The 25,235-nt window shown below is 35.5% G+C and overlaps 1 protein-coding gene across 13 annotated transcripts in view; it reads left to right on the top strand.

Moving 5' to 3' along the window:
- The window catches only part of mamo (maternal gene required for meiosis), a 698,235-nt gene that overhangs the window by 362,571 nt on the left and 310,429 nt on the right, over positions 1–25,235 (top strand). Inside the window, exon 1 of one of the 13 annotated variants that reach the window (XM_073974307.1) lies at positions 11,897–11,925. The exons of the other annotated variants lie outside the window; for them this stretch is intronic. The gene's annotated coding sequence lies outside the window, so the exon portion shown is untranslated. Of the gene's footprint in view, positions 1–11,896; positions 11,926–25,235 lie in introns of those variants that run through there. 13 annotated transcript variants of the gene reach the window in all.

Below are 25,235 nucleotides of genomic sequence, written 5' to 3'. Positions count from 1 at the left end.
CTAATGTAATTGTGCGTTTATGCAGCTGCAATTTTAACGCATAAAAACGTTGTACAATTATCTGTGTTATTTTTACTATGGCTGTTGTTTGTTATCTTAACACACTCAAGAAGAGTTTAGTTAAATTAGACAAAGATTTGTTACTTTGGGATTTATTCTTGCTTACAATTCTGGCAAAAGCAAACTGAATTACAGATCTGTCGATTATCTTAGCCATGCAAATATACTTTCATTTTAAGCGTATTGTAGATGTTATAGAGATTAGAAAAGATATTGTGTAGGTAGATTTACATAAATGCGGTTAGCACGATTTAAATATCGGTTAGAGGTTTGATAAGAAAAACAAAATTGCATGAACTATTGCTTCAAATAATAACATATAAATCAAGGATGATAAGGAAGAAAGAATGGGAAGCAACTGCATTTAAAGATATGGAATATTGAATTATTGAGTGTATTAATAGGAAAGGCTACGACGATCCACCGTGCTAGGTATAACAGTACTCGATACCGCAGTTAAACATATACGCAGACAAACAGAATAAAAATACAGAAGAAAAACTTTAATAATTTTACTTTACGAATATGTCACTGGAACGCTGGATAGAACAAGTGAATGGAATGGAAATGGTCCAGTGTAAAGCAGACGATCACGACGGATATTATAGCTGTAATTACACGTGGCAAGCATTGAAGTGTGACTGCGTGAAAGTACTTGATTTCTACGCGGATTAGCATAGTATTTATGAAGGAATATTTCCTCATGGTATGGAGCTGAAGGACTGATCTAGTTAATCGTATAAATTACACTGTGATACACCAACATTATGCAGTTATTCTAGTGTACCAATTGAGGTTTGTTCGAGTCCAAAGAAGACGAAAGTACCTTTGCTTTTTAGGTTACTTCATAAACAGATTTTAAAATTCCAAAAGTAGAGAAACACGGGGTTTCTTAGATTTTCAGCTTTTAGCAGGCATTACTTCTTTTTACATCTTTTTTGTCTATAAATGTTTTTCTTTGGGAGCGTCGAATACTATCTTTCAAACAATCCATATATTTTTTAATCGGCTAACCAATGACTAAGTTATACTGATTGAAATGTGAAAATAAAAACGAAAAGTAAATTAAAAGTAAGAACAACAATAAAGTCGTTTAAAAACAGAAAAGTTATAGAAATTTCCGTGTTTTAACTTTTTAGTTTTTTACTAGTATTTTTTATTTCTTAATATTGGAAGCCCAGAGCGTATGCTTTTTATTAATTATAAAGATAATCACAATCATACGCGTTGCGGTTCCAATGTTAAGAAATAAAAAATTCGGTAGGGCAAAGCTTTTTACAACCTGTGTATAGAAACTGATAATGTGGGTAAGAATTTCAAAATTTACAACAATCGGGCGCCATACGAAGACGTGGACCAATACCGCCAAATTTCTGGTGATAAGTTGTGTTTCCCAAACGAAGACTAAATACCAAATTTCAAAATATTTCGATAGGATAATGTGGGCAAAAAATTCAAAATTCCCGACACATTTCAGTAGTGCGATTCTCTAAGTCATTTTTTGAGTTAACGACAAAAATCCGCAAAATTAAAATGCTTACAATTTCGGTATTTAACGATATTTTTCGATAAGTTGTCGGGCAATAAAAAACAGTCGTTAAGTTCTACCAATAGCAAGAGTGCTGTCAACTTTTATTTGAACTTTTCATTTAAAATGTTGCGTTTTTATTTTACCGATTTTTTCGGCAACTCCAAAAACCGGTTAGAGAATCGTACTGCAGGTCAAAAAATGTATACCCCCAACGAAGACTAAATTACAAATTTCAGCCATTTCGGTATTTTCAAGGTTGTGGCCTCAGTACAACCTTCAAAATATCGATAATCGGGAGATACACTTCTAAGGGGGGTTTACGAAAACGTGGACCTATATTAATAATTCGTTTTTGATATGTTTTTTACGTCCACTTAATACCAAATACCACATTTGAGCCATTTCGGTTTGATAATGACGCTGAAAACTTCAAAATTCCGATAATCGAGAAGTACTCTTCTAAGGTGACCGATAAATTTCAGGTGGAAAGTTGTATACCCCCAACGAAGACTTAATACCAAAGTTCACAAATTTCTGTTGGATATTGGGGGCCACAATAATCGAGTCTTTCCGTTCTACGTTTCCTATACAAGCAATTCTCTTCTATAATGTTTTATACCCCATCGAAGACTAAATACAAAATGTTATTCCCTTCGGTTTGATAATAATGATAAAACCTTCAAAATACCGAAAACCCGGAAGTACCGTTCTATGGGGTCTATATGAAGACGTTGACCTATAATGAAAAATTTCTTGTGAAACATTGTATACCCCTAACGAATAGTAAATTCCAAATTTCAGCCATTTCGTTTGGATAATGAGGCCTTCAAAATACCGATAATAGGGAGGTACACTTCCAAGGGGGCTTAATGAAAACGTGGGCCTACACTGATAATTCTCTTCTAGTATGTTTTATACCGCCATCGAAGATTAAATACAAAATATCAGCCATTTGGTTAAGATAATGGCTGTAACACCTACAAAATACCGACAATCGGGAGGTATCGTTCTACGGAGTCTATATGAAAACGTGGACCCATACAGCAATTCTCCTCAGGAATATTTTATACCCCCATCGAAGACTAAATACCGAATTTCATCCATTTCGGTTTTATAATGACGCTGAAGTCTTCAAAACACCGCAAACCGGGAGATGCCCTTTTAAGTGGAGACGTGGACCTATACCGAAAAATTTCATCTGGAAAGTTGTGTAGCCCTAACTAAGACTAAGTGCAAAATTTCTACCACTTCGGTAGAAGTGTGTATGTTAGTATGTTTGTATGTTCCGTATAGACTCAAAAACGGCTTAACCGATTTTCTGCAAAATTTCAGAGAATGTACAGGGTGAAAATAGGCTATATATATTTTTGCATTTCGGAGGGGGCGGGAAACCTCCCCTATGCCCTATTTTTTAAAAACGCTATTTTAGCAAAACTGACGAACGTATCGGAGAGAAAATTAATTTGCGAGACACTGGTTGATGTGTCTGCGATCCTAGGTAATAATTTGGGGCCTAAAAACCCAACCACGCCCACTTTTTTAAATAGCTTATATATCAAAAACTGCTTAACCGATTTTCTTGAAAATTTCAGATAATCTACTGAGAGGACCCGTGGTGAAAATAGGGTACATATTTTGTTGAATTTCGGTGGGGGCGGGAACCTCCCCATGCCCTATTTTTTAAAAGCGTTATTTTAACAAAATTGGTGTACGTATCGAAAAGAAAATTTATTTGCGAGACAATGGTTGTTGTGTCTCCGACCCTAGGTACTGATGTGGGGTCTAAAGACCCGACCACGCCCACTTTTTTAAATACCTTATATATCAAAAACTGCTTAACTGATTTTCATGAAAATGTCAGAGAATATACTGGGAGGACCCGTGGTGAAAAAAGATTATATATTTTCATGAATTACGGTGGGGTGGGGAACCTCCCCCATGCCCTATTTCTTTGAAAACGATAATTTAACAAAACTGAAGAACGTATCGGAGAGAAAATTAATTTAGGAGACAGTGGTTGTTGTGTTTCCGACCCTAGGTACTGATTTGGGGCCTAAAGACCCGACCACGCCCACTTTTTTAAACAGCTTATATATCAAAAACTGCTTAACCGATTTTCTTGAAACTTTCAGAGAATCTACTGGGAGGAACCGTGGTGAAAATACGTTATATATTTTGTTGAATTTCGGAGGGGGCTGGGAACCTCCCCCATCACCTATTTTTTTTTTTGAAAACGATATTTTAACAGAACTGAAGAACGTATCGGAGAGAAAAATAATTTGGGTACAATGGTGGTTGTGTCTCCGACCCTATGTACTCATTTGGGACTAAACAACGCCCACTTTTTAAATATCTCATATATCCAAAACTACTAAACCGATTTTCTTGAAAATTTCAAGGAATGGACCCCTGGTGAAAATAGGCTATGTATTTTGTTGAATTTCTGAGGGGGCGGGGTACCTCCCCTTTGCCCTATTTTATTAAAACTCTGTCTTTGCAAAATTTACTAACATATGGCTTACAAAATTAATTTGCGAGATAACGGTGGTTGAATCTCCGACCCTAGGTACTTATTTAGGGTTTAAAGACCCGACCATGATCACTTTTTTAAATATGTTATATCTCTAAAACTACTGAGCCGATTTTCTTTAAAATTTCAGAGAATGTACAGCGATGGCCCACCATGAACACCCGTTGTAAATATATATATATATATATATATATATATATATGTATATATATTAATTTCGGAGGGAACGGGGTACCTCCCCCATGCCCTCCTTTTTATAAAACCCTTTCAGCACGCACATTTTTTAAATACTTTATATCTGCAAAACTTCTGAACCGATTCCCATGTCATTTTCAGATGATGTACAGGGAAGGCCCCTGGTGGAAATAGGCTATATAAACTTACGAACGTGTCCGTTTCCCCAACCCTGGGTCCATATTTTAGCCGTAAGACCCGACCACTCCCAATTTCTGAAATATGTTACAAATCAATGGACATACCAGATGTTATGCATTACAAAGCTTTGGTCTTATTGGAAAACAAGTCTTTAGATTTGAAGGCAACATATATAGCTTCATCAGGTATACATTATAAGAAGGTGCAAGGACGACACAGTCGACCCTTAAGTTGCCACTGGACATTCTTTTGATTGAATTGCACACATGCAATATTAAATAGAAGTTATCATCTGGAACGAATGTACGATGGCACATAAAAATTCCCAAGAAGCTTTAGAACGATTCTTAAAGGATTTAAGAGCAATTCACGTTCTGATTTCAGACAAATACTGCCAGTTATACTTTTCCAGCAGATGAAATAAGTGCATTTCTCAAGTCATCAGTTAACATACAGCCAAAATTTCATATAGACACCAACATTTCTGAAGATGTTTTATTTATAGTCACTTGCAGTTCCCGACTATTTGTCGACGCAAGAAAAATATAATTTACTTAAGAAAAGGTAACATAAAACTGTTTCAAGGGCCAGCAACCGGACCGGGCCGGCTAGTTGAATATAAAAAAACATAGATATCTGAAAATCAAAAAGAATCAACCCGAAGATAAATGAAGATTTTTATCAAGATGAATTAATGAATTCTGAGGTTTCCGTCAATAATTTAAAGACTGATAATGCAGATCAAGCACTAAACACAAAGATATTGGTGAAAGAAGAATCCATGAACATGTTTCTCAAATTGAAATTTCGGCGACTTGTATATATCAACAATTCTCTTCTGAAATATTTAATACCACCATCGAATACTATATACCAATTTTCAGCCATTTCGAAAATCGAGAGAGACTGTTCTATGGGGAACTATATCAAAACGCGGACATATACGAGTACCGATTTCTGGGGGAATTTTTTGTAGGCACATTTCATGCCAAATGGCAAATTTTAGCCGTTTCGGAGAGGAAATGTGGCTAAAGCCTTTAAAATATTGACAATCGGGAGGTCCCGCTCTATGGGGGATATATTAACACGTGGATTTATACTGAAAAATGTCTGGGGGAGAGTTTTGTAGCCCTAAAGAAGACTAAATGAAAATTTTCAGCCAGTCCAACCTTCAAAATACCGAAAATCGGGAGGTGCCATATTGTCGTAAATGATTTCATGCCGGTATTACATAAAGCAGGCAATGTAATAAAAGACAGCAAGAGCTGATGAGTGAGTGGGTGACACCATGTTGCAATGAACCTCAGACCAGACAAGATGAGATTTTTCAGAGCTTATGCTCGACATAAATTCTCTTTTGAAGACCATTAAGCATCAGCTACTAAGTGATTTCCACATTTCGCACAGAGAATAAGGATACTTCGTTAAAAAAGTTATTATAGCTCGACAAAAATCACAATTTTTTCGCCCAGTTTTATGCAAATAAGTTATATGTCCTGGCGGCCCGTCATTTCTCTTATTTCAGACAACCCGACTTTTTTCGTTATAATTTCATTACAATATTAACAACAAGAGGCCTTGTAAGAACTCAAAACTGTCTTCCCTCGTAGCAGCAACAGTTGGCCACCAACATTCCCAAATCCACGTCTGTCAAGAATCACCAAGGTTACCAAAAAGGGAAGCTGCTCGGGTGAAGGAGTACTTGAGGAGTACTTGATGATTTATCTGAAGAAGTGAAGCATGTACTTTGACGGAAAACATCTTAAGAAATTATTAGATTTTCGAACTTGTTTAATTTCCACTAATTTTAAGAAAAAGTAGTCATAATACATACATTTATTACGCATTCCCTCCCAAATGCCCATTTACCCCGTACATCTTTGGTTACACACCTATGACTTGATGAAGAAATTTGATATAATTATTACAGGTTCTCACCAAGCAATGTGATGTGGTAACATAACCAAAAAAAAACTTTAGAAATTGACAACAACAAAAATTATGTCAAATAGCTGCCTGACGGCTACAAAAATTTATAACTTTCAATGGTATTTATTTCTTAATGTTATCACTGGGTTCGCATCAACAAAATAATTTATATGCCTGCAAGTAATAATCTCCACTCCCACACATTGATTGTTGTTTCTTGCAGCCGTACGATTGTATGGTTATAACGCAAAACTTATGTTTGGCATGTTAAATTGGACGCTCAAACTAGCCGACAGGCTGCCTGCCAACCAACCAACCAAGCAGCCAGCAAGCCTGGTTGCCTTTTGCCACATACATTACGCAATAAATATGTATTTCTGAATATATTTTTGTTTTGCATTGTGCGGCATTTGTTGCATGTATTAGTGGCAGTATTACGACTACTTAACATGGCATTGTGACTCTGTTTGTTGTTGGCTGTTTTTGTTGTTCCGAGTGCCAGGCGTACGCACGCATGCCTATTGCCATCCATCTATTTTCAATGTGAAGCTCTTATATGACAGAGAAGCGGGTCGACTGCCACCATAAGAGAATTACAATAAATTTAAAGAAGCCTTTTAAAGGTTTGTCTGTCCATTCGACGGCAGGCAGGCAGGCATCCTACTTACCGACGACAACCTACCTACATATGTAGAAATATAAAACACCACTCAATACAAATGTTAAACGCATGTAGACGCTTGTGGCACAAAAGCTCAATGCAAAATGTAAAATAATCTACCGCTTTTTGAATGAAAAATCTTGTTTGTACAAGATGATTAATGATGCGCATGCGTACAATTATGCAAAAAGATTGAAAGGCCTGGTCACTGGTCCACACACAGCAGTGTGGTGAGCAGCCAACATCGAAGAGATATACGGTGATGACGCCAACAACATTCAATGAAACCAAACCAAAAAAAAAGGAACAAAAATTACACCATCTATCATTACAACGGTTAAAACAAAATCCATGCACACACACATGCACCCATTCATGTGCATGTGTGTGGCGTTAGTCGGCACTTATTATAGTACTCTATATGATTTATGATAATCATTCTAAACGAATTACTCCAAGTTTTTTCTTCATTTTAAGTGATTTTTCATGAAAAATTGAAAGAGTGGCTAGAAAAGTGTCCAGTTGCTGTGAGATTTTCATCCACTATCTATTTTTGGATATTGTAACTTAGTCATAACGTAATGTGATTTGAAAACCTAACGCAGAAGTTTAAAATGAGTCACGTTAAGACATTTATGTAGTATATGGGGATTTCTGAGTGAAATCAGATACTTTTTCAGAAATTGGTTTTTGATTTCCTTAATTTTTCAGTATATTTAAGATAGTTATGATAGTTTTGACTAACGATATCGCGCCTCGAAAAAGTTGAATTCATTAAAAACTATAGACAAAGAAATACTCATAACTTCTCTAATATTGGTCCAAATAGAAAAAATTTTTTTTTGTATTTTTTTGTTTTTTTTTATCAGCTATCTAGTAAAAATGGAAATAATTGCACTGTGGGCTTGGGTGAAATTTTCGCGATTTATTATTAAAAATTATTTTTTATCAATGATTGAACTCTTCGATTTTCTTGAAATTTTTCTGTATAAAACTATGATTAAATAAAAAAAAATTTAAGTTCTATTTGGTAGTGGGATTCGAATGAATACTATTTTTTTTAATTTTTTAAAATTTGTCTATACAATTTTTCCTTTATATCAGTGTGTGACATTTTCTGTTTTATCAAAAAAACTAATAATAATATGTGTTTTGTTGTTTTATTCAAAAATTTATCTTAAACATCTTAAAAACTGCTTCATTTTTTTACACCCTCCACCTTAATATAGAGGGTATAAATAATAAATAAATTTGTCATTCCGTTTGTAACACATCGAAATATTTATCGGAGACCCTATAAAGTATATATATTTCTGATCAAGGAAAAATTCGATATAACAATGTCCGTCTGTTAAGATAGAGCCTTGTAGTTTGGTATTGCAAATGGGCTATATAGGTCCACAGAACGGTACCAACCGATTTAGGATATTTTCAAGGTCTTAGCCTCATTATCACACCGAAATGGCTTAAATTTGGTACTTAGTCTTCGTTTGGGGTATAAACTTTCCCTCAGAAAATTTGTAAGTACTGGTCCACGCCTTCATACAGCTCCCATAGATCGGTACATCCCGATTTTCGGTATTTTGAAGGTTGTGGCCACAATAACCCACCCAAATGGATGGAATTTGGTATTTAGTCTTCGTTAATTGTATAAAACTTTCCCCCAGAAAATTGTCTGTACATGTTCGCGCCTTCATGATACCTCCCCGCCCATATAACGTACCTCCCGACGTACAACCCACCGAAATGGCTGAAATTAGGTATTTGGTCTATGTTAGAGGTAAAAGGCATTGGTCCACGTCTTCATATAGACCTCATGAACGGTACCTCCGGATTTTCTGTATTTTGAAGGTTGTGTCTTTAGTGTCCCTCCGAAATGACTGAAATTTGGTAGACAGCCTTCGTTGGGGGGTATAAAACGTTCCACCTGAAATTTGTCGGTATAGTTCCACGTCTTCAATAAGCCCCCGTAGAACATTACCTTCCGATTTTCGGTATTTTGAAAGTGTGGCTTGAAATAGTGGCTTCAATATTCCACCGAGATGGCTGAAATTTGGTATTTAGTCTTCGTTGGTAGTGTAAAACTTTCCCCCCAGAAATTTGTCGGTACAGGTTCACGCTTTCATATAGCCCCTATAGAACAGTACCTCCCTATTTTCGGTATTTTGAAGGTTGTGACCACAACAACCCACCGAAATGGCTGAAATTGGCTATTTGGCCTACGTTGGAGATAAAAAGCTTTCCGACTGAAATACGTTGGTATTGGGCCATGTTTTGATATAGCCCCCATCGAACGGTACCTTCCGATTTTCGGTATTTTTAAGGTTGTGGCCACAACAACCCACCGAAATGGCTGAAATTTGGTATTTGGTCCTCGTTGGGGGTATAAAACTTTTCCCCAGAATTTTGTTGGTACAGATCCACTAATCCATATAGCCCCCATAGAACAGTACCTCACGATATTTGGTCTTCGTTGGGGGTATAAAACTTTTCCCCAGAAATTTCTTGGTACAGATCCACTCCTCCATATAGCCGCCATAGAACGGTGCCTCCCGATTTTCGGTATTGTAAAGGTTGTGACCTCAATATCCCAGCGAAATGGCTGAAATTTGGTATGTAATCTTCGTTGATGGTACAAAACTTTCTACCTGAAATTAGTAGGTATTGGTTCACAACTTAATGTAGCCCCATAGAACGGTACCTCCCGGTTTTCGGTATTTTGAAGGTAGTGGCTTCAATATTCCACCGAAATGGTTGAAAGTTGATACTTAGTCTTCGTTGGTGGTATAAAACCTTCCCCCAGAAATTTGTCGATACAGGTCCACGCCTTCATATAGCCCCCATAGAGCGGTACCACCCGATTTTCGGTATTTTGAAGGTTGTGGCCAAAACAACCCACCGAAATTGCTGAAATTTGGTATTTAGTCTACGTTGGAGGTAAAAACCTTTCCGACCGAGATTCGGTTCACGTTTCGATATAGCCCCCATAGAACGGTTCCTCTCGATTTTCGTAATTCTTAAGCTTGTGACATCAATATCCCATCGAAATGACTAAAATTGTTATTTTGTCTTCCAGGGGTTTATAAAAAATTTCAGATGAGAATTATTAGTATAGGTTCACGCCTTCCTATATCCCCCATAGAAGTTTACCTCTTGATTTTCGGTATTATCGGAAATATGGTATTTAGTCTTCTTTGAGTCTAAAAACCTTCCGCCAGGAATTTGTCGGTATAGATCAACGTTTTGATACAGCCCCCCATAGAAAAGTACCTCCCGAATTTCGTTTTTTTTAAGGTTAGCCACAAATGCATGTTCTCGCTTTCAAGAGCAAGAGAAACAAATTTACGGCATACAGTGATGTTGGTTTAGGTTTTTTTCTTGAGAGGTGTGTGTGTGTGGCGTTGATATGTTTATTTCAAAGCGTGGAGGAGTCATTTTTGAGGCATTTTTGTTGCATGGACGAATGCTTGTATGTATACATACATATTTTAATCAACAAAATAATTGTAAATATGAACATTTTTTATCGACCTTCGCTTTTATATTTAAAAAATTTTATTTTATATGTGAATTGATAAACACTGTTGTCTATGTGATCATATTTTATCAAAGAATTAAAAAATCGATAAACTATTTTGTTTATATGAACATTATTGTATCGAATAAAATGCAACAAAATTCTTATTTAATGTGAGAATTACTTTATCAAAATGATTTCGAACGAGTATTAAATTTTTTATTGGCGATTGTAAATATGGCAATTATGTAAGAAGTTCAATGGTTTGTTCCGAAGGTCTTTAAGCAATAAATAGGGCTTTAAATAATGACCACTTATAAATGTGATTTCTGTAAAAATCATCCCTAACTGCTGATCAACGGATAATGCACAAAATTTCCTCTTTCAAACGCTTCCATTTGCTTTTCAAAATTTGGCGAGGTTAAGAAAATATGACCAGATGAGTTCAACCATCACAGTACAGATGAGTTTCTATGCAAATCCAACGTTTCGATGTGTAGTTTTAATTTTTTTCTTTGTGGAAATTTTCAATCGAAATAATTTTCTCTATCAATGCACTGTAGTCGGTCTGTATGTGTAAAGCAGATATCAATATGAAAAGTTCAGTAAGGGTTCTGTAGCAACACAAATAATTAAAATACACAAAAATTCAACATAGGTCCAACTTTAGGTATTTCCCCCATGATTTCTGGTATTTTAAATGCGTTGGCCACATAATTCAAAGAAATTTGTATTAGAAATCCTACTTGAATATATATTTTTGTGAATTTAGCAAAAATTTCTGAAATTCCATACAAACACTTTTTGTCAATTTTGATACCTACATATTTTTCAATACCAACTGTTGTTGGCCAAAGGCCCAACTGTATATATAATTTTAGTACGATATCACGAAAATTGTAATCACTCACAAGCTTTATATGTACACAAAACGAACAAACACTTTGTACATGTCTTCACAAGACCATAATTTTGTTATGTTTTGAGTTACACCAAAACCAAATACATACATCAATGGAGAGTTGAGTTTTTCTTAAATGGTGCCAAAAATAATAGAGCCAAGTATAATGTCAATTAGAAGGCGTATCTAGTTCCATAATTACGAAGTATTTATCAACATGTGCCAAAACCTATGTTATTATACCCTTCAGTACCCTATAGTCTACCACGAGATTGTACTTTTCTAATTACAAAGTTCATCCGGATACGAGATGTTTACTTACAACAACAATTCTACCACAAAGAAATGATTAAATAGTTGTACTAAATGTTGTTCTTTATTTTTTGTTTCAGGTAAGATTATTGGCAAGAAACATAATACCGTAAGTATTACCGCATAACTCAATTTCCGGCGCGACGTACAAAATACTCACCTTTCTACCACAACAGCGTTCTTTGAACGTCTGCATTAACAAATAAGTTATGGTTGCAACAGCATATAATCCGAACATGAATTGGACCTTTTGAAAGAAGAATGTTCAGAAATTTGCGAAAAATGTTCACTATCCACTATATCCGATTAACCCTCCGTCATGCACATGTATCTGGCCAGATATTTTACGAATTCAACTTAAATATATTTCTAATTTAGCTAGGGACTTGAGTCTCCAGGTACCCTCTACAAATATTGTAAGGTATCGTTTTATGAAAAACACATTAAAAAAACAACAAACTAAATTTATGTAAATTTTTTCATCTATTCGTCGTATACGTAGCGCATGTATCTGACCAGATACAAGTTCCAAGTGCTCCAATACGGTATGCCTACAACATTCGAAATCAGATTATAAATGTTTTAGTTGCTTACCTGAAGTTGTGTAAGACTTTTTTAATTAAGAATTATTTAAAACTTACTTTATAACTACTAAATTTAATTGAAATGAACTTTGTAACAACTTTTTTGACATTAAACACAAAAATACAATTTTTCTCGATTTATTTCTCATATTTTTTTACACGGGTTAAGAACAAAAAAAAATAAAATATATATAACAATATAATATTATCGCTAAAATAGCATATTTTTCAAATAATGTACTGAAATACATACTGTATGTGGCCAGTTACATGCGCTACGTACGTGACTATCGGAACATGTGCATGACGGAGGGTTAAAAAAAATTAAAAAATTGTTCGAAACCCATGGCTTGTTGGCCTATTACTTGTTCATAGTGGCGTATGATTGTTATTAATTATCAGGCATCATAGCGTATTAGTAATAAAAATTATTTATTATTTATCTCATTTTATGTTTCATCGAAAAAATCTAATTTTTAAAGATATTTGTAGCGGTTATTGGCTAACATTACACAACCAGAGATGGTCTGTCTGCAATAATGACGTATCTGACATACATTTATGACGTATATTACATACGTCGGAAACGTCGTAAACCTAGCCAAACAAACAAGGTATTTGACAGAATAAACAAACGAATTTTATAACCTAAAAATCTATGTTTTTCATAATAATAGAACTCATTTTATTATTATTTTTTTTTTGAGATCCTATTTTATTATAAAACAGACATACAAAGATTCCACTCTAAAATGTACATTTTATATATATTTTTTTATTATATGGACATTATACCTATGTTTTTTATTACCTCATCCGCAAATTCTTTGAAACATAGGTAAAGTAGTGATAGTGTTCGGAATAGATTGTAGATGGCGTGCTAAGGGCATAATCCAATTTATTGTTCAATTATTTCAGATATTTTAAAAATTAAAATATTAATAAAAATATGCTGTTATTTACAAAAAAGGCACGGACGCTTTTCAATAACAAAGACAGGCTTGCAGAATTAATATTAAGTGAAAAATATGGTGGTAACATACTTTTTTTTAAGGTTTATGACGTTCACTACTTTTTATACGTTTTCTACGGGTAAATGACGTTTTCGACGTTTACAACTTTCTTACCGTCGAAAACCTAAAAAATCGTCATACAGACCATCTCTGTACACAACATACGTACTAACATGAAGTTTTTGTCTTTCAAATATGCATCATTATATGTAAACCACAATAGTGGATTCCCATTGTAAAACTGAACAAACTTTTCAAAACCCATGACTTGTTGGCCTGTTACTAGTTCATGGTGGCGTACGACTGTTATTAATTATCAGGCATCATAGCGTATTAAATACGATAATTATTTATTATTCTTCTCATTTCTTGTTTTATTGTAAAACTCTTGATTTTCAAAGTTATTTGTAGCGCTTATTGGCTACCTTTACATACCAAACTTACTAACATAAAGTTGTTTTTTTTTTTCTTCAAAAATGCATCATTACATGTAATAAAACGCGCAAATATTTCAATTTCATGACCTCTGGGTGGTCATGCCTTCTTTGCAGCAAAAATAAACAAAAAATGGTGTTGCATGGTTTTCATGACTCCTCCGTTCATAGCCACAAAAATACCACATGTACGCCGTACATACATATACACACTCATACATAGACTTTTGTGGCACATAACCCATACACACAGTTTAATTGATGGCAATTGCCACATGTAATAGTCATTGTCATCGACAGACCGTCGTCGTAGTTGGATGTTAGTTACAATGAATCAATGAAACACAAATCTGAAAATTTCGTTGTTTTTGCCCAATGCTTTATATCGGCAATGTAACAAAAATTTGTTTGAAATTTACGTTAATTAACGTAATCGTGTAGCATAATCTAGGTGCAAATATTAGGGTAAAGGGTTGCCAATGCAACAATGGAAATGCAAATGGACAAACACCAAGTAAGAACGACGTTAAGTTCGGTCGGGCCGAACTTTTTATACCCTGCACCATGAGTTGTATTGAGGTAAAATGGAATTAGTTTCCTCTCGTTTATAAGTAGTATAAGTACTAAATTCTGCGCCACGTCAAGGCTTATTCCAAGGAGAAGTGGAATATGCTAACTGGAGTATATCACTTTCTTTTAAACAACAGTTCAGGATCGTATATGCCATGTTACAGTAATTCCATTTTGACGATAAGTGCATAACATGCTAACAAAATATTTACCCATATTGATCGTTTTCTGTGTGGAGGCTTTCTACCCATTTCTTTGAATCCGCAATATCTCCTCAATGGCAGCTATATTACCCACAATTCTTTGTAGGTATGTTTTACACCCATGTCGAACACTATATGAAGAATTTCAACCAATTCGCTGAGATAATGTGACTAAAATCAGCAAAATAACGAAAATCGGGTGGTAGGTTCAATGGGGCTATATTAAAACGTGGACTCATACGAACTAGTTTCTGGTGAAAAGTTTAAAACCCCGTTGTTGTTATCCCCCAAAAAAGACTAAGTAGCAAATTTCAGTCATTGCGATGAGATAATATAACCGGGAAGTACCGTAATATGTGGGCTGTATCAAACGTGGCCCTATGCTGATAACTTCCGGGGGAAAGGTTGATTAGCCGCAAAGAAACCTAAATACCAAATTTCACCCATGTGGTTACAATCTTCAAAATACCGAAAATCGGAAGGTGACGTTCTATGGGGACTATATCAAAACAAAGGACAAAGGCGTTGATCTATACCGACAAATTTCAAATAAAAAAAATTTGAATACCCTAAGGAAGACGAAATGTCAAATTTCGGACATTTAGGTGGAATATTTAGGCCACAACCTTTAAAATACCGAAACTCGGGAGGTACCGTTCGATGGGGGCTATATGAAGACGTCGGCCTATACCTACAAACTTCAGGTGGAAAGTTTTGTACCCTGACGAAAACTTAATACCAAGTTTGAGCCATTTTGGTGGGATATTGAGGCCACAACCTTCAAAATACCGAATATCGGAAGGTACTGTTCTATTGGGGTTATATGAAACCGTGGACCTGTACCGATAAAATTTTTGGGGGAATGTTTAATACCCTGACGAAAACTTAATACCAAGATTGAGCCATTTTGGTGGGATATTGAGGCCACAGCCTTCAAATATCGAAAATGGGGAGGTACGGCTCTATTAGGGTTATATGAAGCCGTGGACCTGTACCTACAAAATTCTGGGGGAATGTTTAATAACCAAATTTCAAAACGTGGACCGATATAGCCAATTTGCAATACCAAACATCCTTAGAGTAACAGAAGCTTTTATACCAAATAACAAAGCTATATCTTAAAAATTGCGTGCTGTATCTTGATTTCAACAGACGGACATGGTTATATCGACATAGGGTCTCCCATGAATATTTCGATGTGTTACAAACGGAATGACAAATTTAATTATACCCTCCAGATCATGATGGAGGGTATAAAAAATACAAAATATTAATAAAAAACCTACAAGTTATAACACAAAAAATGCTTAAATCATCTATATTTTAACTGCTTTTATTGTTTTTCCCATTGATTTCCTTTTCCGTAATAGTAAAGAAATAATGATAATCGCCACATGGCAACCCTGATTATCGCCATTGAAGAATCAATTGTCATTTGCCACAAACATTGTTAAAAAACACAGACAAATGAAGACAAAAAAACCTACCAAATAGCCAAAGCAGTATTAGCGGTTAAGGCTGGCCGGCCAAGCAGTCAGGCAATCACACAGCTTGCAAAGAGGGTTAAGGCAAAAACCAACTTCAATCTGTACGGATTGTTTGCAGTTTTATTGGACATATAATTTAACATATGAAATTTTACCATCATTTGACACGCAAAACTTGGTATTTGTTGATTGTCAAGACAACAAGTTAATGGTGTTAAAATTTTGTAGTGTTGTTGTGTTTCTCTTTTTGTTGTTTTTGTGGTAATTTGAAATTATCGATAAAGACCCAAAGATTTAATACTAAAATTGGATTGTCTTAAAATTGCCGGCACAATAGATATTTTTGGAAATTTTGTTTGAATTTTTACACCTGCCATTTTTGGCTATGCTAAGGAAGGATCCCGTAAATACCATCCACCAATTACCTTGAACATATTTTCCCATGGTTTTTAGGTGAATTAAAATGAATTGATGGTGGCGGACAGTGGTGACAGTTTTGGTTTGATGTTTTAGTGGTACATTGAATTTTAATTCCAAAGTTGTTTATGGTGCATATAACTAGAATTATAAAAATATAAATATAAAATCATACATACTTATGAACAATCGTTATGTCGAATAAATATCAATCATACGACACCAATAAAATATTTATTTTAGACTTCTTTTTCAAAATGAATGAATTTTTGAAATTAATGACTAAAATAACTTATATTCCTTTTAAATAACGAAAAATGTTACGAACAAAACGCTTTTAAAATATATATTTGTAAAACATATTTTTTTAATAAATAAAATCGAAAGCTGGAGAACAAAATTTTTTTTTAAATGTCTTTTAGAGCGAAGATCATTTTAATATTCATTTTAATTAATTTCTTGTTGAAATTGAGCTTTATCATAGAAGATTTTTTTCACTCGCAAAAATCTTTGATCATATCTCGCTTTAAAAAAAAAAACGTTGATGTTGAAAGTTGAATTGCTCCTCGGGTTCTTTTAAGGTAGTTACTCCTTTTTGATGGGGTAACAAGGAAAGTGAATTTCTCATTCATGTTGTTGCTACGTCCATAAAGAATTATGAGACAGGTTAGTGGGTTTAGCTGGCAGCTAAACAAATAAGCATGCAGGACTATCGATCCGGATCTTAGTGTTTGCCTAGATCTAGTGTCTGTCTAAATAGCTGGCGTTCTAATGCTGCAATTGATGGGGGACGGTTTCAGAGTACGGCATTTACACTGTACCTTTGTACTGCCTGCGCAACTGCAACAGTATGAATGCTATTCAAGCCGGCCTGATAGGCTCGTTGATCGAGGGGTTATTTTTATACCTTTGAACTTCTCTCTCCAGATTTGAACCTCTCTCTCCTGAGGTGCCTGGCTGAGAGAAGCCTGTCCACTTGATCGTGGCAGGGATGATCACGACGCGCCGCGGCGTTTGCAACCAAGCGCTAACATTTTCATACAAAACTGGCTTAACACAGACCGGTTTATTGGTTTATAAGAAGTCAATAAGGTAACGTCAGCACGCTTTCGTGCTTTCGTCTAGCGACTTGAGAACCTTTTCCTACTTTTGATCTTGTGGCAAATAACTGTGGCTTTTACGGACGACTTAAAAATGCTGCCGAAAGTTACACTCAATATCTTGGGGTAGTTAGCGGTCGCAATCGGGACAGCATTGACCAGTATGTTCAGGTGGAGAACAGTGTGGCAGTGGATTTAGCTGCAGATATTTTAATGTTCCTCAGATAGAAGAACTGCACCTAGCCAGCTTTGTAGACATATAACCTCTCACATATATCATCGACGATATGACTCGACGCCAAGATCAAACAATCATCTGTACACATCAAGATTTCTATGCCGATGTGTGGAATTTCAAAAAGGTAGAGATTAAACAGCTCCGGAGTTATCACGCGCCTTGGGGAACTCCCTGTTTCACTCTATGGGTCTTGGACTTCTGGCGTAAATACGTATAGTTGATTATCTTATATACTCTCAAACGCGTCGGCATGGTTGACGATATCGAAAGCCTTCAATATGTCAAGAACCATCATATCTGTTCGGTCACACGGCCTGTTATGGTGATATGGTGTAAAAAGCTTTTGTGGTGCTATGCATTTTCCGGAATCCATGCTGATGTTGGGCAATTGGGAAACTGCTTCTAATCATTGGGAGGAGTAGTGCCTCTAGAATCTTCACTACTGGCAACAAAAGAGGGAAAGGAATCGGCTTGCACAATTCACCTCTACAGGGATTCTTGCCTGGCTTTAGTAGCGGGACCACCCTGCCAATTTTCCAGGCTTTTGGTACAATATGGGTGGCTACTGATAGATTGAGGATACTTCTTAAGTACTCAACCCCGGATTCATATAGTTGATTAAGCATTATCATTGAGATTCCGTGATTGCGCTTTGGATGACGCATTCAACAATGCTCATCGTATATTGTAGTGGTACCTCCTTTGCAGGGAGGGCTCTTATACGGGGTAACACACTCCTCTTCACCCTATCACTCTAGAGATGCTCTATAAATTTCCGATTAAAATAACACGGGTGCATCCATTCTTTCCCACATTCGAGAGTGATTTAACGGTTGCTCACATTTTACTGAAACCTGTACCCATGTTGTATTCATTGCTTTAGGTGGTCTAACAACTTTTTCCGCCTACTAGTCCGTTGACTTCAAGGGAAATTTCTTTAACTCTTGAGTCTCCAGGATTCGTACGACGAATCCATTTGCCTCTGTTGGGTAATTCAGTCTGATTTCGGGAATTCGACCAGCAGGTATGTAGCAAGCGGCTGCAGCAGTGATAATGTCCCGAAAAATTCCGTCAGCTAACCAAGGTTCTGAGGGAAGTGGGAAGCTCTCTGGAGCGGTGATAGGTAAATTCTGTGAACTCTTGCCAATCAGCTATTCCATGGTTTAGAAAAATACGGCGGTCAGAGGTTATCACTTCGGATACGATGATCGAAAAATGGTCTGGGCCACAGGAAATAACGGGTTGACAGGACAAGTCATTAATTTGACAGGGGGCCCTAATCGTGATATTGGGCGAGCTGTGCCTCTCTCCTATTATTCTCGTAGGAGCGTCTTTATTCACCGTGCAAAATGTGGAGCTATCAATTTACTCGGTCAGCACTGTACCCCTCAGCCTAGAACAGAATATCAAAGCTCACGATGAGCACTGAAGTCCCCCTAGAACCAGACAGTTATTGCCCTGCAAAAGCGAAATAATTTCGGGCATATTTCGCAAGACACAGCTGTTATTCGGCGATATGAACACTAGGGTTATGACTTTATTACAACCTCATACCCCTGTATCATAGCGTGATGAGTTTCTACATAAGATTACATAAAATCTTAATTTTAAGATGATTCGGTGAAAAAACCTCACACACAAAATGATTTTAAAATTTAAATTTATCTGAATTATGGGCAATTTTGTAAAGTCACTGTAAGCAGATATCACGGTGCCCTTGAACCAAATTTAAATGGAAGGTGCTTACAACTGGGAAGTTTTTGCGGATTTTGAAACAGCAAAGTCCACAGGTGAGAAAAATCCAAGAACAAGAAAAAATCGCTGGAGGGATTTTTAAATAAATAGCGGTCAAAATTCACAATTTTTGGTCTGGTTTATGCTTTCGCGATTTTGCTTGGAAGCCGCAAGTCCTATCGAAATGGAGCTGAAGAAAATGTTGTAGCTGTGAAAATTCTCAAGAGAAGCGACCGTTATGATTTGTTTCTATGTTTTACCATTTTTGAGATATATAGATGTTAAGGTCACAGTTTTAGCTTTTTTTGTTAGGGATTCACAATTTGCTTGAAAACGGTAAGTCTTATCGAAACGGCACTAGAGAGAATATTTTAGTTGTGAAAATTCTCTAAAGAATTGGCTTTCGTAATTTGTTCCAGGGTTTAAGTTGGAAAATCGCAGTCATGGCATTGTTTTATAAAGAGGCGATACAGTCAATCCATTGTCCTAATTTGAACTTCTATATCTCAATAACGGTAAAAACGACAACGAAATCATGAAAACCAATCTTGTAGAGCATTTTCATAGCTACAATATTCTCTCTAGTCTCATTTCGATAGGGATTGCGGTTTCAAAATCGTGAAAACTTAAGAAACGCTTAAAAATTCCATCTTCAATCACGATTTATTTAAAAAGTGCTCCGACGATTTTTTGATTTTTGGATCTTTCTCATCTATGAACATTGTAATTTCAGAATCCGCAAAAACTTCCAGGTGTAAGCACCTTCCATTTAAATTTGGTTCAAGGGCACCGTGATATACATATAATTGAAAATAAACTGTAGATGCATATGAGATAACCAAACTGACATAACATTTGTTTGTCACTAATGTTCTTTAATTCTGAGAATCATAAAAATGTCGTAAACGCTTTTTTTAAAGTTATATTTTTTTAACAAAAAAAATAATTTTTTTCAATTGGTGTAAGTGTAAGTTTATTTTTTCATCTCATAAATTTTTTCAGAAACATATTTTTTAAATCAATTTTTGGGTGAACTTTTTATATATCAATAAGTTTAGTGATTAATAGGAAAATTTAATTCATTCCCGCCACAGGAAATCGTTTTTGAGAAAAAATGTCACAAAGTCATAACCCTAATGAACACAGTATGCAACTTAACTACGGCAGTCTTACACTTTTCTGCTACCAAAACAAAAGACCAGAACTGAAAAGTGTTAATTTGTTTTGACTTTCACAAGTGGCGTACATTGGTCTCTCCTTTAGTTTCACTTATGTTAATATTTAAATTCCCATACCAAATCTTATGTATCAACGCTTAGAAAAAGTACCCAGGAAAATATAATTCAACTACGCCACTGGCTACTTCCAAAATGCATGTCTTTCCATAAATTCAAATTTGTCTCATAAATTTCCCAGGCTTTCAGAAAATGAAACACATTTTTTTGTTTTGTTTTATGAATTTCAGAACAATCATGGTATTATTTAAAATAATCTACAATAATTTGCATGATATCAAGATTATGATACGGACATAATTGTTTTGCAGCAGCACTCCTTTGTTGTTCAATACAATATTATGTCACTATAATAAACTCATAAGAAGTTCATACATATAAAGAACAAAAGTCAAATACAGATAGACGGAAAAAACAAAAAATTAAATCCCCTTTCGAAATTGTCATAACCTTGTGTGATAATTAATCATGAAAGGTCTATTTGGTGGGGGTAAGATAACTAATTCGTAACACTACAACAACCACTAGAATGCATTTCAATACCTAGAACACATAAGAAATACTCTGACATGTAGCGCTTAATAGAAGATAATTATGTGGAAAATTAGTTTTGTTGTTGTGTCTTTTGGTTTTTTAGAGAGGTTTATTTATTTATTTTTTTTTCTTACAACTAAGAGGCTGAGTTGTTGAGCTAATCAGTAACGTTCTTCTATTTCACGCTGCAATTTTCGATTTATAGCTGATGTGTTTCGTGTTTTTTTTTTTCAAAATTTTTATTAAAGTAACTTATTTCGTGGTAATTACATTGAGAAACCTTGAACTAATTTTGCGTAAATGAACAGCAACAACAAACAGCGTTAAGAAAAAAATATTGAAAAATCATGATCATTAGTTGTAATTTTGCAACATTATTTTATATGACTTCTTCTACGTGATCATCTTTGGTTAAATGTTAGGTTGCAGAAGGTTAAGATGTTATAAAGTATGTTTACTGTTGCAATTGAGTGTGTTATGATGTACCCTATGGAAAGGTATATTAGTTTGTTTATCGTTAAACTTTTTACAATATTAAGAAATGGTGACGTTCAAGGTGATGTATGAGTGTTATTTATTGTATGTCATTAGGGCGTATGAATAATGTGAAATGCCTAAATGATGATATTGACAGAGTTTTCGTTCCGAACAAAGATTAAAAGTGGATTATTCGCAATTGGGCAGATACTCCAACAATGATTTTCTTAAAAAAAATATATTTAAAGATCCTCAATAGGAATATTATGTGTTCATTAAAGTTCTATAATCTACTAAACACTATATAAGGGGTTATATCTACATATTGAGTACCAAAAAACCCCTTTTCATGAAGTATTTACAACAACTATACTAAGTTTTTTAATAGATTTTATCGAATTTTTTTAACACTGTCTCCATTTAAACAAGTAAGAGAGTATCAGTCAGCTGTGCTGATGCACAGTGGATCCACCCATTGGCCAAAAATAAAACCAGTAGGAAAAGACCAAAGTCGGGCGGGGCCGACTATGTAATACCCTACACCAGTCGAAATATGTAAAAATGGAATAATTAGTATACATCCCAATACGCAAATTGGAGCCATATTTGGGGAAAATCGTTAAAATACCTAAAATCGGGAGGTACCGTTATATGGGGGCTACAAAAAAACATGGACCTATCTTAACAATTTTAAGTGGCGAAATTTCGTGGCCACTGGGAACCACATATGTAAAATTTCAGCTAGTTCAAGCAAAAAATGTGGCTGAGATCCCTAAAATACCTTAAATCGGGAGGTATCGTTATATGGGGACTATACCGAACCGTGGACCTATCTTGACAATTTTTAGTGGAGCAATTTCGCGGCCATTGAGAACCTCAAATGTAAAATTTCAGCTAGTTTGGGCAAAAAATGTGGCTAAGATCCATAAAATACCTTAAATCGGGAGGTATCGTTATATGGGGACTATACCGAACCGTGGACCTATCTTGACAACTTTTAGTGGAGCAATTTCGCGGCCATTGGGAACCTCAAATGTAAAATTTCAGCTGGTTTGGGCAACAAATGCGGCTAAGATCCTTAAAATACCTTAAATCGGGAGGTACCGTTATATGGGGGCTATACCAAAACTTGGACCGATATAGCCCATCTTCGAACTTGATCTTCCGACGGCTAAAAAAATGGTATTCCCCAATTTTCAGCGAAATCGGTCAACAAATGCGACCTGTATGTTGCGAACGGACGGACGGACGGACATGCATAAATCGACTCAGAAAGTGAACCTAGAAGGAACTATGGGTCTATCTCGCTTCCTTTTGTATGTTACATACAAATGCACTAACACATAATACCCCTTACCACATAGTGGTGTAGGGTATAAAAATTAATTTCAAAATTTTAGTACAACATCTGCCAACTCTGACAGCTATGACATGGACCTTTTTAAAAACATATTAGTTTTTGTTTCATTCGAACGCTATTTTCTTAAGAATAGCTTCAAAAGCCGGAACATTTGATTAATATTTGTTGTTGTGAGTTCAACCTATATTTTAAGTGCAGGTTAATATATTCAAAATATCGCGAAACTAATACGTATAGCAAAATATTATAGTGGATTTTTCATGAAAAAAATGTGTTTTAGCGTGTTGAGAAATTCTTCTATTTAGCTGCATATTTTCATAGTGTATTTTGTAATGCCAATTCGATCATATATTTAAATTTGACCCAAGGTTTTAGTCATGATGCCCACCAGTGCCCATCTCGGGAATAATTTTCCAAAGTAGGTCATGGGTTTAAGATTATTCAGTATTAAAATCAGCTGCTGACTAAAGCTGCCCTAGAATAGGGTTTCTGTGGATATATAAGCGTATAACTCTTTTATCTGACCACGTACATTAACATAATTGACATCAGTGGCAAGATAAAGAAATATTCTTCCAAATTTGTCTTATGTTGGCGGTACGTGCCTTCCCGGAAGAACGCTTTAAGATCTATATTAAAAATTTTACCAATTTTCAGACAAAAGTGTTGATTTTTTTAATCAGCTAAATTGGTTGGATTTTATGTTGTATTGGAGATTATTTTGTTCCCCTAAGCCTATGTTTGCATCATAAGATAATCGGGACCTTTGTTCATTTTTATTTTGTATTAACAGCATAAAACAATTCTTACCGTATACCCCCTCCAGAGGGAAAAGGGGGAGAATGTTACGCTCGTGGTTTCTTAAAACACTCTTCACAGCAGCACAAAGCTATAACCGGCGCACTCTTAATATTTTTGGCCACTTTCTCCATACAGGTGGATCCACTGTGCAGCCTAAGAGAATTGAAACCGTCATATACGTATAGATCGAATGAAAATAGTATAGACATTTGAATTTTCCGACATAAATGTGAATTAGGATTGAAGTTCAAAAGTGCTGCGAAGGAGGTACTTGCAGGAACGGACCGACATAAACCATTATGGAAGTGAATCTTATTTTGGGAGTCATATCTTTTGACAGATATTGCGCCCACTAGTCATTTCAGTGGGTCATCGTATAACTTCTGGACCAGTATGTCAGGAAGCATGGACTTATCCACGGAAAACATAATATCGCTGTAATGAACAGCATCGGTATACATTTCCAAAGGACAGACCCTAAACTGCACTTGGACACAAATGCTGAACTTTTGTGGGTGAGGTTCCCTAAGGAGAGGACCGATATGGGTAATTTTAGAAGATAAACTAAATTTGGACAAAATATTGGAAGATCCAAAGTTTGGACCAAATGACTTGCCCGTTCAAGTGTATGGTATGGTATTGTATGGTATGCACGATACTATTTTATTGACATTTTTAAAATTTGGGGGAAGTACCAGAAGTTGTAGACCGGTTTGTCCATATTCGAACTGCAACTAAGTTTAGACAAAATATGGCGAAGGTCAAATTTTGGACCAAATCGGTTCATCAGTTCGAGAGTTATCGTGCACTCCAACCACTACATATGGTGTAATAGGGGGTTTTTACACATTTCTGGCTGTTGTCTCAGGAAGTATGAACTTGCCCCTGACAAAACTTTTACCGTTGGGTGATTGGGGCAGCGAATGCAAGTTGCTTCAACAAAAATCAAAGTGAGTCAAAAGCAATTCTTAAAGTGTCATCCGAAATTTTGTGTGGGAGGTACCCAAAAGAGTGGACAAATATAGTCCATATTCCAATCTGATCTATATCTGGTAGATATATTAGGATGTGTAAAGTATGGACCAAGTCGGTAACTTCCTTTAAGAGTTATCGTGTTCACAATTTTTTCGAACATTTTTGAATTTTTGTGGGGGAGGTACCTTAAGGAGTGGACCGATATGGCTTATCTTCGAACTGAACTTAGTTTGGACAAAACATTACGAAGACCAAAT

Source organism: Musca autumnalis, unplaced genomic scaffold, assembly GCF_047663935.1.
Source record: "Musca autumnalis isolate F117 unplaced genomic scaffold, ASM4766393v1 scaffold_3, whole genome shotgun sequence".
NCBI classification, from domain to species: domain Eukaryota; kingdom Metazoa; phylum Arthropoda; class Insecta; order Diptera; family Muscidae; genus Musca; species Musca autumnalis.
The sequence above is the reverse complement of the archived record's forward strand: the minus strand, read 5'-3'. Positions and strand labels throughout refer to the sequence as shown.